The following is a 16,272-nucleotide window of genomic DNA, read 5'->3' as shown; positions in this document are numbered from 1 at the left end:
AGCAGTCCCTTCAGATGTTCTTTCCATCTGCTCTTATGTACCTTCATGCACCCCACAGTGTTGTCTGAAATGGCTCCAAGGAGGAAAACAGGCAGGTGCACCGGTCTTTTATAATGGGAACTCCCAAAGGAGGAAGGAGATGGAGGAAAGAAATCCTGCAGGGCAGACTTCTCAAAGACTTCTGTGTTCTTCCAGTCTAGCAGGGGGAAGGAAACTGGCCTGAAGTCAGTCTGGGAATTTACTGACTCCAGGCAGTAACAGCAGTCAATCTGGCATTATGGTTATATATATATATATATGTGTATATATATATATATATATATATATAATGGTTATATATATATATATATATGTATATATATATATATATATAGTGTTTTTCACAGCTGCAAAATGAATGCTGGGTGATTTCAAATTTCTTAGAAGCTGGCCTTTAGATATTCTCTAGCAGTAGAACTCACCCTGACTTCTATTAGCTCAGCTTTAATCTATTTAAAACCTAAGCTAAAGAAAATTCTCTTAAACAATATACATAATATATGGATGCCATAACAGTAGCTTTAAAAATAAATGTTTGCTGCTTTACATTAATGTCGTGACAGTTGGGTAGGGATGTCTAAGTTTAAGTGCAGAGCTATGCAGCTGAGACGCAGTATAAAAATCTGACTGGCTTCCATGGAAGATATTATCTTTGCCAAAAGACCTTAACAGAGAATCACCTCATATTTTTCTTTCAAAAGTTATCCTAAAAGGCTCTATGGTGAACCTGAACATGGCTGCTAAGGAAAGATGCTAATAATTTTGGCTTCCATGGCTTTCTCATGGGTATCCTGTAGTTTGACTAATAATGCCTCCAGGGATCTTGGTGTGGCTGCATGGATTTCCCACACAATATATGGGTATTGATTTTTTTATTATTATTATTTTGTTTTCAGGGTGTGGATGGCTTTAGTTGTTAATCTTTGCAAATTCCCACTGACCTCTCATCCGTGCGCGGTTCTCTTCCTTACAGCTGGTTCAGTCTGCCTCCCCTGTCTGTCCTTTTGCAGCAACAGGAAGATTTTTAAAGGTGTTTTGGAAAGGGAGTTTTGGTGGCAGGTCCAGTCCCAATAAAAAAAGAATCTCCCTTTGTTTCCCTGATGGTTTTTGTTTGTTTGTTTGTGTGTGTTGGGGTTTTTGTTTGTTTGTTTGCTTTGCTTTGTTTTTCCCAGGGAAGGCAGCTTTCTGACCACTAAGAAAAATAAGAGCGCGGGGTCTTTTGTGTGTAGTGGACAAAATACTACAGCTAAAGGAAATGTAATTCCTGTGACAGCAGCTGGTATCTTCTTGTTTCGCACCTTCCTCCGTTTCTCTCTCAAACCAAATAAGTGCTTTTTCATTTACATTCGCTTCATCCCTGCACATCACTGCGCAGTTCATCGTTTCAGCTGCGCTCCTGGATGCATTTTGGGGCAGTGCTTTCTTTCCTCTCCAAAACACGTTTTCAGCCTCCTGCACGCAGCGGTCTGTGCCGCAGCCGTGTGATTCAGCAGGCGGCCCCCCAGGATTCAGCAGCCCCCCCCCAGGGCAGCCTCACGCTGCCCGCAGACCCCAAATCCAAGGGCTCGGGCTCCCATTTCCTGACGCGGCTGCCTGCGGGGGAGACCCTGGAGCTCCATCTTCTGGTCAGCCTGAAACGAAGCTGCTGGGCCCAGCTTGGGCCCCAGGAGAGCTGGAGGTGGCCACGGCAGGTTTCTGGCAGCCCCTGGTTTTGTGGGCAGGATGGCAGCCCCTGGAACCTGACAGAGCCCTGCAGGGTAAATGATGGGCCCAGGCTGCCAGCTTGAAAAATAAAAATAAAAAATAAAAAAACCCACCTTGCACTCCTTTTTTCCCAGGGAAAAACAAAGCTTCTGCAAGGTGTTTGAAAAATACAGCTACAGCTACAAGGCAGATAAGACTTCAGCAAAAAGCCCTTTTAATTATTTTGCTGCCGACGGTGGTGCCTTGGTTGGGTAGGGTACTTGCAAACCCGTTGCTGGGAGCCTGAAAATCGGCGTGAGCAGGTTTCCCCAAGCCGAGCAGAAGCACACATAAATATCTTCAATTGTGCTTTCAAGCCTGCTGGATGTTGTCTGTGCTTTGGATTCACTGAGGTGCGGGTGATTTAAGCATGCCTGGCCAGCAGTGACAGGCAGTTTCTCTTTGTTGCAGGAGAGGCTGAAACACTTCAGACTGGAGTTTTGCCTTGATCTCCCGTACTCAGCAACCCGACTTTCTGTTTGGATTTCAAAGCCATGGCATTAATTATTTCTTCTGGACCACTTCTCCAAGGCCAGGGTAAGTGCAGCCAGCGCTGGTAAATAAGCTAGAGGGAAGGAGGGGGAAGCCAATCTTCAGAGCATCCTGACGGTGCCTTGGTCACCTTTGGTCCCTAGCACGGTTTTCCTGATTGCATCCCAGAGAGGAGCACTGGACCAGGATGGTCCTCTTCATGCACGCAAGGGCCAGCAGACACCGAGGACAGTCAGCCCCATGGATTCTCAAGCATTTGAGCATATTTGCTCCACGGCTCCAGGTCTTTAGGGGTACCCTGCCCTGTGCCCTCTGCCTGAGGTACCACACGGGAGCGTGGCAGCAGTGCTGGCGGGCCTGATGGGGAGCAAGAAGAACCAGGAGATCTGTAGGAAACTTTGTGTGATGAAGGCAGAAATACACTCAGTTCTCCCTTTGGGACATGCTTGGAGAAACACATTTTCATGACTACCTGACAGCAATGACTGTATTAAGTTTTCAAGACTACAGTAGAATTGCCAAATACTGAAACAGGAACAGCCAAAAAAGAAGGTGACTGCCCAGAGGAGTTTAATATCTTAGAACAAGAGGACAGTTGGATATAAAATGGGCAACTGTAAGTGGAGAGATGCTATGTCCTTACTAGGCTAAGCAGGGATGTTTGCAGCTGCTGAAGAAAAATGAAAATATTTATTTAAAATATTTGCCTTTCATAGGGGCTGGATGGGAAAAGGGAGGTGGCCTCAATGTAATTAAAGGAAATATGGATCCCAAATTCCAGTGAATCCTAGAAAAGCTTAAGTTACTCGTGAGACCACGTAATCCAACCTCCTGTTCAAACCAGAGCCAACGCCAAAGCTGCATTGCAGTCCCAAGGTAGCTCCAGTCGAGTGTTGAACATCTCCAGGGTTGGAGACGCCCTGTCTCGCCCAGGCTCCAGTTTCAGCATGAGACCCTCTCACTGAGGTGTCTGAGTTTTGGTTGAAAGTTTCTTTCATCTAGCTTGTGACTAATACCTTGGATTCTTTCCCTGTATATCACTGAGAAGTCTGTCTGTGGCTTCTCTGCTGCCCACCATCAATTTGTTGGCAAAGTTCAGAAAGCAATTCTTCATTCAAATGAAAGGAATGGCACCAGAGGAGTTGCAGTAGCTAGGGTAACAATTGTATCATCAATGTAAAATGCTTTTTTTTTTTTTTTTCCCCTTTATCTAGAAAATACCTCCACTTCCACTCACCAGCCTGGAAGTACTAAAACTCCTCCACATAGAGAGCTGACCTTGATCTGGGTCTAGAAAATCCTCTTGCATTGCTGTGACTTGAGCACTTCAGATACTTACCAGGCTGACCTGCAGGAGAAATTAGGATGCAAATGGGAGCCCCTGCTTATAATGCATTTCATTTACAACAGGTGCACACGGTATTTATTGGGGATATTATTCTGATTTAACATGATCAAGTTATCTTACATCAAGTATTTGCAGAAACAGAAGTTTCTGCAGATTTCAGAAATCTGCAGTTATGTCTGAAGGCCAAATGATGGGAGGCTTTTGCAAAGAATTCCTGAACTGCATTTGTGCAAAAATACTAAACAAGTGCTGGACATGTTCAAAAATTTAACCTGTGTGGACACTACACCACAAGATTTTCCTTTCAAAAAAAGGAAGAAAAAGAAAAAAGGGAAACAGGTCTTTACAAATACCATCATACCTTGAAGTTGTCAAGAAGCTATTGAAAGCTCTAGGTCCTAACAAGACACACAAGTTCATCCAGGAACTGAGACACAAAGCCCATTCTCTCTTTTTTGTAAACAAGATGCAAGGAGTAGATTTTCCTTCCTCCTAATTTTCAACAACTTTGCCCCCAAATCGGAAGCAGCTAAGCTGGTCAAGTTTCACCGAAACACATCCTGGTTTAACAAACCATTCCTTTAATGCTCAGCTTCTCCTATAGCAAACTGTGCGTATAGCATGCCTGAGCAGCTGAGCTTACAACTCAGTGCTGGAAAAAAAAGTGGAGCAACTTTTCTAGACCCATTTGAAAAATAGGTCTGTGTCCTTCAGAAATTTTGTCTTTTGTCTATTTTGCTCAGCATTGAAGGAAGTGTACGTGAGTGGCCCCAGCATAGGGTATGACCTGTAAGCACAGCCTTGCTGTAGATGTTATTAATAAAATGTTCTTATTTTCCCAGCACCCTCAGGACTATGGGATAGCTAAGGCCTGGACTAAATATTGCTTAAAGGAGGGGATATGAGTACTCTTCCCCTTTTCTTGAGATACTTACCAAAGGGTGCAGTCATCAGTCCTACATGTAGCTGCACACAAAGATTAAACTCCTTAACTGAATTAATAGTAGGCTCCCAACTAAACCAGAAGTTTTCTTTTTCCCTCTCAAAGGCTCACAGTTGCTCAATAGGCTGGAGAACACCAATAAGCCACAGGTTGCTGGGTGCAATGGGGAGATGTGGGATGGTCTTCTTCTGCCTCCCCAGATGGAGCCATGGCTCCAGCTCCAGGTGCCAGCGTCAGGAGGAGCACCCAGCCACATGAAGGGCTTGTCACTGCTCTGCTCAGGGGTCCCCCTTTCTGCTATGCTGACACTCAGGTCTTGCCACAAAGACCAGAACTCTCACCTCTCTATTCATTCCCTGTCATCCATAGGACGTAAAATATTTTTTTTCTTCTTTCTGCTTTGCTTATTCTTGTAGTAAATTAAAGTTAAAAAATCACATGCTTGCCATTCCATATATTATTTAAAACATAATTTTTTTCAATCGAGTTTGTATATTGTAAGTAAATTTGAAAAACAGCATGCCTTGCTTGAAATCCCATTTCTGGGACTTTCAAAAGCAATACCAGCAGTTTCGGTTACAATTCTTTTAATTATTTTTTGCTTTGATTAAGACAAATATATTTCCCAGAGTTATATGTTTGCACAAAAAATACAAAATAAAGAAAGATCCTATATCAACAAAATGACACAAGTTTTGCAAATTACCCAGACTGCAAATATTTATCACTTGAACATCTGTCAGAGCTGTACTCCCTGGAGATATTTCTACCAAATTTTTACTCAAAGTAGATGGAAAGTGAGGAAGAGAGCTTAGGGGCGAAATTATACAGCATGAGAATTACAGTCTGAGCAGGTGTCTAAAGTACAAGGGTATTAATTTTGTCTGCTAGTCTTTCCTAAATAGCGCTCAAGGTTTCCTCTGTTTTTTAAGCTTCATTCCTCTGTTGCCTCAACTCAAGAGGTTCAAGTGGGAAGGGACGCTGGCTATTTCCAAGCATAACTTCAAACAGACCTGAAACCAACATTTTATTTTGGTGGAGCCCAGATAACAGACAAGCACAATATTACTTTTTATATGAAAAATTCCTCCTCTTATCACAACTTGAGAAGGCGTGCGTGCGCCTGGGAAGCAGCTGCTCGAGGAGCAAGTCTGTGTCCACTCCTTAAAACTCCCCACCCCAAGAGATCCACCTGACACCCGGCTGGCATCCACCTCTTGCACAAACTTTAGCTGCAGTCCCTAAAGGCAAAATAGCAATTAACTAACAGGTTTCCACCCCACACAGTAAGAACTCTCAGTTGAACAACGTACTCGAAAAGCCTCCTAGATGCTGCCCCCTCCACCAGCTGCAGCTCGAGATGCTCTTCCAGCTCTCGGGGGGTGGAGTGTGTAAGCACGGTGTGCCAGGTCTTCTGAGACAAACGTGTTTAATAGGCTTAGGGAGATTTCTCAGTTCTGCTATAATAAGAAGCTAAGGGTGGCTGCCCGCGGTCAGACCCAAGGCAGCCCAGCGGGGTGTCTCGGAAATGGTGGGGATGGCCATGGGAAGAATACTTACCAATTTTGGACTTTGTGTTTACAGTCAGGGTATCCATACCTAACCAAAGCAGCGGTCTCCATCCACCTTTACTCCCACAGCAGCTGTTTGATTTTATCACAGTGTCAATATACCATGTTAAAACCACAATGTTATGAACAGGACTATCTGATATTTCCCAGACTTCCTTGAAGACCTTGCAGCACATTCTCCACAGCTTTGAAATTTGCTACATTTATGGAATATTTTTTCCCCTGTATGTCACTACAGCCTCTTGGAGAAGGGGAGCTGCCTAAAGCACCCTAACACTGATGGTTTCATCTTTGCTGTCAGTATGGGAAGCTTCTAGGTACTGAGGGCAACCAAGGCTCTACATTGAATTCTGAAAAGTGGTTGTTGGCTGTCCCCAAAAGGCCTGAGTTTCTGGAGGAAGAGGCTCAGCACTTTTTTAAAAAAATCACATTTATTTCAGGCTGGGTCCCTGAGAGCATGAGTATGCCTTGGCAGCTCGTTTTTGCAAGTGAGGGCTTTTTGGATGCCAGCTCAGCATTGCGCTTGATGTAAAAAATAGTACGATGCACTACTCATGGAAAGACTTTGCCCCCCTTTTTTTCCTATTTATTTATTTATTAGGGTGTGGGGGTACTTGATCTGCAGCTTTTGTGTGGCCAGAAAAAAATTAATTCCTTTTTTATTTAGATTTCTGACCTACCTCCAAACTTAACACCTTGCTAAACCCATCCCCACTCACACCTGTTTGTTGATAAAAAAATATGTAACTGAGCAGTTTGCTTTGAACCTGTTTTTTCTATTTTTTTCTCTTTAATATTACTAACTTTCATTTTTTTTGCATGCTTGCAGATTCTGCAGCACAGAATGTCCTCCTGTCGTCCTTGCTTGTGATGTTAAAAACCTGCTCCATCCCTTTGCAAGTGACTTTCTTCTATCGGCCTGCAAACAACAAAAGAGGCTTTAAAGATAAAAGGGAGAGGAAGCCAGCTTCTCTTTTTAATAGCCTGGGGACAGGACACCATCCCCTCACGCAGGAGAGTTTGACTGCAGAAGCCTGGAGATGATTGAATTGAGCTCACACATATAATGTCTTGTTCCCACAGGACAGCCCCAGGTGGACTTTCAGCACCAGCCTGTGCTAAAACAGACATAAAAAACCTCAAACATGATCTGGAATCAATATGATATTATTCTTCCCTTCTTTTGCTTCCCACTTCACCGCTGTCAGCCTGGCAGCGCAGTGACCTTCGCAGTCACCTCTGCAGAGATCCCGCTCCCTCCTGGGCAGCAGCGGATGCTCCCCCTGGGTCGGGCAGCATACACCTCACATCTGAACGTTTGTGTCTCCTGCTTCGTGCTGTTGCTGGCTGAACGTGGAATAGCCAGAATCGTGTGCATTAAAAAATGGTACAGGTTTAAACTGGAGGGTGAAGTTTTGAATGCTCCTTTGTTTCCTCAGTGTGCTACAGCTCTATTTGTTTCCAACAACCATCATAAAATTTCCTCTTTTTAGAGGGGTGCTGGTGCCCCCTATGTTCATATTCACTCCTTCAGCTTTAGCACATCTTTCTTCACAAATATTCTTTCTTAAAATCCTGGAAGTTCACTCAACACACGATGCCCTCTAACATTTTGAAGCCAATATTCAAAGCAATTTTCTTAAAAAAAATCACTTTAATGCAACAAGCTACTATTTGGCTCTTTAGAAGTAATCTTCTTAGACTGATAATTTGATTTATTAAAGAAGAACATGTTATTACATTGTCTAGGAACACTGCAATTCTGCATCAATAAAACTGCAGCCTATTCTTCATGGGGAGAACAAGGCGAGCCTACTGAAAATAAACAAACGATTTTTTTAAATTTTTTTTTTGAAAGTATTGTTCTAAGTAACTCAAAGCAACAGTGGTTATTCAGTACTCGTATACAGAGGAAATTGAAGGTGCAGGATGATACAATCATCTTGCAGTTTTAATTTCCTGCATAAAAATAAACTGTGTACAGATTAGAGAGATCAGACAACATTCAAAAGATTCCTGATTCAAGAGGTGTAATGATCACAGTAAGCTGACATGAGGCCCTGAAGAGTAAGACTGTGAACAACTTAAGGTCAGAACAACGTGATGATAGGTCAGGACATCATGGGCCTGTTGTCAGATGATACATTCTGGCCATGGAGATGTGTGTTAGCTGAGCCTCCTGGTAGTACCGTGATAAAAGTGAGTAACAGTAGGTTATGTCTCCCATTCGCTGAGTTAATGTCAAAGTCGGTGTTATCTGCTGGTGGATGTCTTATTGTAAAAGAGCTGTGACCCATGCTTTCTAGTTGCTGGCTGTTTTCAGAACTGTACTTGAAGGTGGAATTGATCCCTCCACATTGGCTGGCAAAAAAGCTAAAGACTTGAGGAGGAGCCGTTCTCTTCAAACAAAGCAAGAGCTGATCTTTCAGGATACGGTGACTCTACCCATGCAGGTTTCCCAAACATGCCCTCTTTTTTCCTTCTCAAAACTTTGTCCAAGCAGAACTAGGTCACCTCTAACGTCTGTCTTCTGCCCGGCAGCACCAGCACTTGCCAGGAACATGGGGCTCGTTGCCCCTGGGCTTGGGTTGTGCCCGGAGAGGTGCTGGAGGGGAAGGTGGCAGCCCAAGGCCATCAAGCAGTTCACTCTGGTCCCATTAACACTACAGATGCACTGTGAAGAAACATGACTCCAGATGCAAAAGCAAGACAACTTTTTTTATATTTTGCCTGCATATGTATGTTTAATACGCTACAGGTATTGACAGTGAAGGAGATTCTGCTCTTAAGATGGTGAAATAGGCAAACAATTAACAAGTCAAATGTTGCTACCAGCAGATCCATTTCTGTTTGTTGTTCCAAGGTCTGGGACCAGATTCCTGGCATTGCTAGGTGCCTAAAGATGCAACGAGCTGTTACTGAACAAAAGGGGAATCAACACCAAGGTGATTTGAAATTCTAATCAGAATGATCATGACTACATTGGCAAGTTCCTGAAAACTGGAAAAGGTGGGTGGGTCCTCAGCTCATAAACAGCAACACAGTGAGCAGCAGTGACTATGGTAGCTCAGATAGGTTTTGGCACAGCACATGTAGTGGGTGAGCTTTGCTTAAATGGCATTTACGCTTTTCTAAGGCAAAAGAAAATAAAAACCTAAGATCTCCAGACACACAGTTGTACTACATTTCCAGGGCTTTTTAAAATGCAATAAGAAAATCTTGAACTCATGTAAAGAAAGGTGCCGCGATAACTCAATACAGAAGAACAGCTTTTCTGTTGTGGTCACTGCATGTTTTGGAGCATGGCACGTCATCAGTATTGGCTATCTATCTGCCTTGCACGTTTTCTGAAAGAGTGGACATGGGGTATCTGTGCTCAGCATGCTTGATGTGCTCCGTTAGCAGTGCCTTGGCGCATCACAGCCTGAGGCATGGCACCAACCTGAAGCCAGGGCAGGGCTCACACGGGCCCCCGCTTGTCTTTTGTCTCCTTAGTGCATTATGTGAAAGAATTAACTTCATGAATTAAACCTAAGACTTTCTGAGACTTGGATGCTCTCTTGTTCCTGATACGTAGCATTAAGTAGTTTAACACAGCCGTTACTGTAATGTATAGATGCCTTGCTGAGGGCTGAAAACATCACGTAAAAGGAGCTTTCTAACAGCTTGTATATTTTTCAGAGCTGATAGTTCCTTTCTTCTGAATATATATATATCCCATATATAACTCTCTGCCCTTGTAGTTTACCACTGCCCTCTCAGTTAACAGCATAGCATGGCAAAAAGCCAATGTTGGCATGGAGGGTAGAGCACTCTAAGAGGTAAAAGTGTTGCATTTGGATTGCAACTAGCATTGCAACTTTGCTATCCAACTTTGAGTCCATCCCCCAGGAGCAAACTGCTCCAGCACGGGTCCCCCACGGGTGGGCGGCAGCTCCCCCCAGACCCCCTGCTCCTGCGTGGGCTCCTCTCCACGGGCTGCAGCTCCGGCCCGCGGCCTGCTCCTGCGGGGGCTCTCCATGGGCCGCAGCCTCCTCCAGGCCACATCCACCTGCTCCCCCGGGGGCTCCTCCACGGGCTGCAGCGTGGAGATCTGCTCCATGTGGGACCCATGGGCTGCAGGGGGACAGCCTGCTCCACCAGGGGCCTCTCCACAGGCCACAGGGGAACTGCTGCTGCGTGCCTGGAGCACCTCCTGCCCTCCTGCTGCATTGACCCGGGGGTCTGCAGGGCTGCTTCTCTCACACTTTCTAACTCCTCTCTCCCAGCTGCTGTTGCTCAGCAGTTTTTTTTTGGTGTGTTTTTTGTTTGTTTGTATTTTATTTTATTTTATTTTATATTTTATTTTATTTTAATTTTCCCCCCCTTCTTCAGTCTGCTCTCCCAGAGGCCCACCCAGCATTGCTCCCTGGCTTGGCTCTGGCCAGCAGCAGGTCCCTTTCGGAGCCATCTGGAGCTGGCTCTGGTCTGACCTGGGGCAGCTGCTGGGCTCTGCTCACAGAGGCCACCCCTGCAGCAGTCCTGCTACCAAAACCTTGCCAGCATAAACCCAATACAGGGCGAGCAGGAAGCAATAGCTCAGTAATACTGAGCTGGTTATATTGCACAACCCTTGTGGTATTAATCAGATCACTTTGCATACATACAACATATGCAATGCAGCTTATGCAGCTTAGCTGGTGCCAGTATGAGAAGTTTTATATTTTTACTATCATGCTTATGCACTTTTAAATTCAAACCTGAGATGATGCATAAACAGAAAATTGATTTTCTTTCCTCTTTCCATTGAAATGAAGCCCCCCAAAATCTCATCTTACAGCATTGCCTCCACAAGTATTTTAAAGACTTGCTATGAATAGAACCATGCACTCCCTTTTAAAGTAAGCCAACTCCTCCCATTTATTTGGAAAAATAAATCCAAAACCAAAACAACCACAAAATGTCATTTGGGAGCAGGGGAGGGGCACGTGGCCAGGTGGAGGCTTCCAGCTCACGCAGGAGACGTGGGGTTTTGCAGAGGTGAGGATGAGGCAATGGGTGGTGGCAGGGAGATGTGGCCATACCTGGGAAGGGCCCAGCAGACACCACCCTCACCTCAGCCTTCCACTGAGGTGGACCAGCCAGGCTGCGCCCAGCTCCTTTCAGGGCACCAGCAGTCGGAGAACTGAGCCAATAAAGTCTTTGGAGAAATGTCTTGAATTGCTTTGAGCTGGAGGAGCTGCAGGCTTTCAAGGCAGAGCTTGCCCTAGCCAGCCAGTTAAATAAAACATGGTCAGACGTAGCTGCATGGAGAGAATTACAAACCAGTGAACATTATCATGGATGCTGTTTAATGTCTCCACAATATACTTGCACAGAGAGGCTCATGCAAACCATATAGAGCTTCAATAAAAAAGCCAGGAGGCAAGAAATGTTCTTGGCACCGTTAGGCAGCCTGGGGGGAATCCTGCCAGAGCAGTGCCACCATCACTAGTGCCGTGCGTGCCCCTGGCTGATGCCCAAGCAATCTGTGGGCAGTGAGCTGAGCCCACACAGCACCTGCAGAGCGGAGCAGGCACCTGCAAGCGCCTGAGATGGTCTGTGGGACTTGCAGGGGGTGCTGGATGGAGCTTGAGGGAAATTACAGGTGTTTCCACCAAGCAAAACTACTTTAAAATACATAAGCTATTCATGTTTGCAAATTAAGTCTCTGAAATTCCAACCTCAGCACTTCCTCTCCAAAACGAAAAGCATGCAATGTTCCTGATTTGACGGTGCCCACATCAAAATGCTTGGCCTCTTCTCTGAAGCCTTCCTTCACCAGCTGGTGAGACTGATTTCTTGTACCTGTAATCCACCACTTAGAGCAGTCGAGTCCTTTCACGGTTTCCTTTTTTCTCACTAATTCTGTCTCAGACTTTCCACCAATTTCCAAGTGCAAAGAACAATCACAGAATCACAGAATGGTTTGGGTTGGAAGGGATCTTAAAGCCCATCCAGTTCCACCACCCCACCCCCACTTCCATGGGCAGGGACACCTCCCACCAGACCAGGCTGCCCAAAGCCCCATCCAGCCTGGCCTTGAACACCTCCAGGGATGGAGCATCCACAGCTTCTCTGGGCAACCTGTGCCAGGGCCTCACCACCCTCTGAGTGAAGAATTTCCTACTTACATCTAGTCTAAATCTACCCTCTTTCAGTTTAAAACCAATACTAGTTGTCCTGTCACAGTACAGGCCCTGGTAAAAATTGTTCCTCCTTCTTTCCTTAAAAGTCCCCTTTAGGTACCGGAAGGACACTATGGGATCTCCCAAAGCCTTCTCTTCTCCAGGCTGAAAAACACCAGCTCTCTCAGCCTTTCCTTTACACCTGAGAGCTGCCTGTTCTGAGCACTGAATTACCACAGCCCAACTTTGAAAGTGAGACAAGGCAGGGACAAAGCACTGGAAAAGGACTTGTAAAACCCAACCCACCCTGTGCTTTGCCATTGACCCACAGGGTGACCACAGCCTCCCTCGCCCCTCTGTGCTCGAGTCTCCCCATCCTGATGACAAAGTGCTCGTTTTAAAGTGCCTAAGAACTACAAAGGGAAAGCCAGGCAAGCCCCTGAGTAACCTGGTCTGACCTTGAAACTTGGGCAGGAGCTTGGACTTGATGTCTTGTCATGCTTTTCTGCAATCCTGTCACTCTCGTCACTGTCATGTGCTGCTTCCTTCAGTGCCACCACACCATTGAGCACTGGGACCAGCACAGAACTTAGCTCTGCATCAAAGACTGCTGTTTCTCTGATATCTAAGTACCCTCCTGGGATCCTGACTGATTCCAACACCACGACTGCTCTGTCACAATAGAAATATGAGATTTTACTTGGAATTCCGCTTTAAACACTGTACATTGCAGAATGGCTCATGAAATCAGTTTGACAAAAGTATCCTGGCACTGGCAGAGAGGGACCCTCTGAAAAGCCCTTTTCAGATACTTTTGTGTTCTCAAAATTATGAGGCACCCCACCAACAGAGGCAACTTTTGTAGAATTACAGAATCCAAAGTCCAAAAGCTGGGAAGCATTTACCTTTGATAGCTGACTCAGAAATATTCCATTAAAATTACAGTAAACACCTGCAGCCAAGAAGAGAAACAAGTGTTATCAGTCTGTTTATCAGCCACCAGACCTCTAGCATTCACGTGAGCTATATTACAAAACTGTGATACTAGTTATGTTTTTAGCTCAAGTAAACAGTCCCATAAACAAGGTTTTCTAAGTGATCAATCCATTAGAGCCTTCTGTTGCGTTTTTGTTGCAGGGTGAGGCACACGGTATTTTTGCAGGCCAGGGAGACATGGACAGAAAAGAGCAGTACTGAAAACTGAGTGGCTTGACACAGCAGGAAAGCACATGCCACATTAAAGCAGCAAGGCTTGTCCAGGAGATGAAACGGCCCCTGCTTGTGCTAGCATTCAGCCAGTTAGATAGTGCAGCAAAAACCTCAAGGCAAACTGTTTCATTAAACATTAATTTCTGAAGTGCTTCAAAGTTAAGGTTGAGGCATGCTTCTGTGTAATATGTAATATTATTCATCATCTAAAAAAGTTGTTTTGGGTGCAATTAAGGAATAATCCTAAGGCTCTCCGTGGATTAATTCAACAGAATTCAGTGAGATCCTGCATCATTTAACAAAGATGAACATACAGCAGAGGAAGTGCTTGCAAGTCTCTGTTTAAATTTGACAGATCTGAGGAAAAAAAAAGCAGTGCAGAGGTTTAAAGCATGTCCTTTGATTCGTTTTAGCATTTCGAGCTTATCAAAGCAGCTTAGCTCCTAGAAGATGGCTACAAGCCGTTTAGTCATTCATGGTGTGGGGAAAGTTGGACAAATGGTAACCCTCCTGACAGAGCTAGTCATGAAGTTTTGCACAGCATGAGCTGGAACTTGCCTCATTCTCTAATTCCTTGCTAGCTCCTGCGCTGAAGCTGCTGCTGTTGCATTAAATGCTCAGGAGCATCAAGGAGAACCTCCTTCCAGGCAAGTGCCCCGTGAGCAGAGCACTGCGGGGGCTGTGACCCAGGGGAGGTCACAGCATCACGGGATGGTCGAGGTCAGAAAGGCCCTCTGGAGGTCATTTGGTCCAACCCCTGCTCAAGCAGGGACACCTAAAGCAGGTTGCCAAGGATCACGTCCAGGCAGCTTTTGAAGATCTCCGACGGAGCCCACAGCCTCTCTGGGCAACCTGCATCAGTGCCCAGTCACCTTTCTGTGTTGGTTGCATGGAAGCCAGCACACTGAAGCACAGAGCCTGTCCCTGTGTCCCCAGCGCCCCAAAGGCGCTGGCTGGGCAGCACGTTCCTGGCAAAGCAGGTTAAAGCCTACCTGCATGCTGTACAGTTGGTCAGTGCATGTTCGTAACAAGAAGTCCTAAAATGCACTACAGTTTCAGGAACAGTTCTGTAGGCCTGTTGCCTTCAACGACTGTACTATTGAACATCTCCCCAAACTCCCTGCTGCAAAGCAGCTATTTCATAATCTCATCTGCCTCCTTTACTGCACACATCAACTACAGTGCATCACCAGAAGGGGAAAAGGAAAAGATGCAGAAACCTGAATGATTGAAGAGAGTAATAGTTATTGTAAATGTGGGCTATCATTTATGACTGTGGCAAGTGAGGATTAATTTTCCACCGTACTGCCAGCTGTAATGTTCTTTGGTATTGAAATTACAAACTAACTGCATTATGGATGGAGAGCCACTGGCACCGACTCTGTTAAAAACTAGCTGAGACAGGAGAGCCCAGCAGCACCACGTTAGCAGTGCTCTGGAGCCAGCTCCAGTTCAGAAGCTAATATTTGCCTTTATGAGCAGGTTGTATCCATGCAAGTAGGCCCTCCTACAACTCAACCTTGTAGCCAATGTGATAAAAAGCCATACAACTTTCTCTGCATTCACTGCCCACTGGTAAAATGTTTTTTTTGGTATCTAAAGTACACCAAATATACTTAATAACATTACAGTTTTCTTATCAGGAGCTTACATATGTAAGAAACAGCATGCCAATATCACTGGAAAAGGGAAAAAATGACAGATATGTTAAGAGGCAACGGAAAAGTCTCCATCATGAAGTAACGACAGAGTAAAGAATGGTTCTCTGTCAGCAGCTGGGGTTTTGAAACTAAAGTGTTAATTTGCAGACTTACTGAAAACTCACCACTATCAGCACCCAGCGTGCTCTTACACTGTTACAAGCAGAGTGAGCCAACCAGTCCCAATTGTTTTCTGTATCATCTATCCTGTATCATCTATCACTTTCCTCTAGATTAAACAATGAGCAATGTAAGTGAACATAGAAGTGCCATACACTGAGGGATCACCTGTGTGTCAAGTTTTTGAAGGATGGAGACCCCGCAATTTCTCTGCACAACCTGCTTTAGTATTTGACAACCCTCACAGTAAAAGATTTTTCCTCATGTTTAAATGGATTCTCCTGCAGTCGGTTTGTGCCTGTTGCCTCTCAGCCTGCTGCTAAGCTGTTCTTATTCTCCCACCCACCCCCACCACATATTTAGACACATTGCTAGATCCCTGCCAAGCCTTCTCTTCTCCAGGCTGAAGAGCCCCAGCCTGTTCTCATTTGTAGCAGGGGTGTGCTGCTGGCTCATGGCCACTGTGACTCAGTGCTTCTCCAAACCCTGCCCAAGCACTGGCTTCCCACAGCATCACTCAGATCATGGAGGTATCTTCCACACCCTCACTCAACCCTGCTCCAAGCCAGAGAAGTGGCAGAAGTCCAGCACAGCTCATGGTTCAGGACTGACTCAGGAGCAGGGAGAAGAAGCAAGCTTTTTATTAGCCAGGAACAAATTTAGCAAGTTCCCAGGACCAAGAGTTTTACAGTAAATGCTTTTATTATGGAAGCTTTCGTAATAGCTTCTTAAAAATTGGGAGTGGTTAATAAAAAACTTGTCCAGTTCTTACAGTATAGCAAATAATTTAAGAATAGCATAGAAGAGCATGAAATGTAAAGTTCCCTACTTCTCCAGAGTGGTGTAACAACATGAATAAGGCTACAGCTCCCCAGTCAGAACTATAAAAGTATTCATGTATCACCATAGGCTGTAGAAAGATTATAGTCTTTTATTGATTTTCTTGTTTTACAGATTCAGA

This window comes from Cygnus atratus, chromosome 3 (genome assembly GCF_013377495.2).
Source record: "Cygnus atratus isolate AKBS03 ecotype Queensland, Australia chromosome 3, CAtr_DNAZoo_HiC_assembly, whole genome shotgun sequence".
Classification (NCBI taxonomy): Eukaryota; Metazoa; Chordata; class Aves; order Anseriformes; family Anatidae; genus Cygnus; species Cygnus atratus.
The sequence above is the reverse complement of the archived record's forward strand: the minus strand, read 5'-3'. Positions refer to the sequence as shown.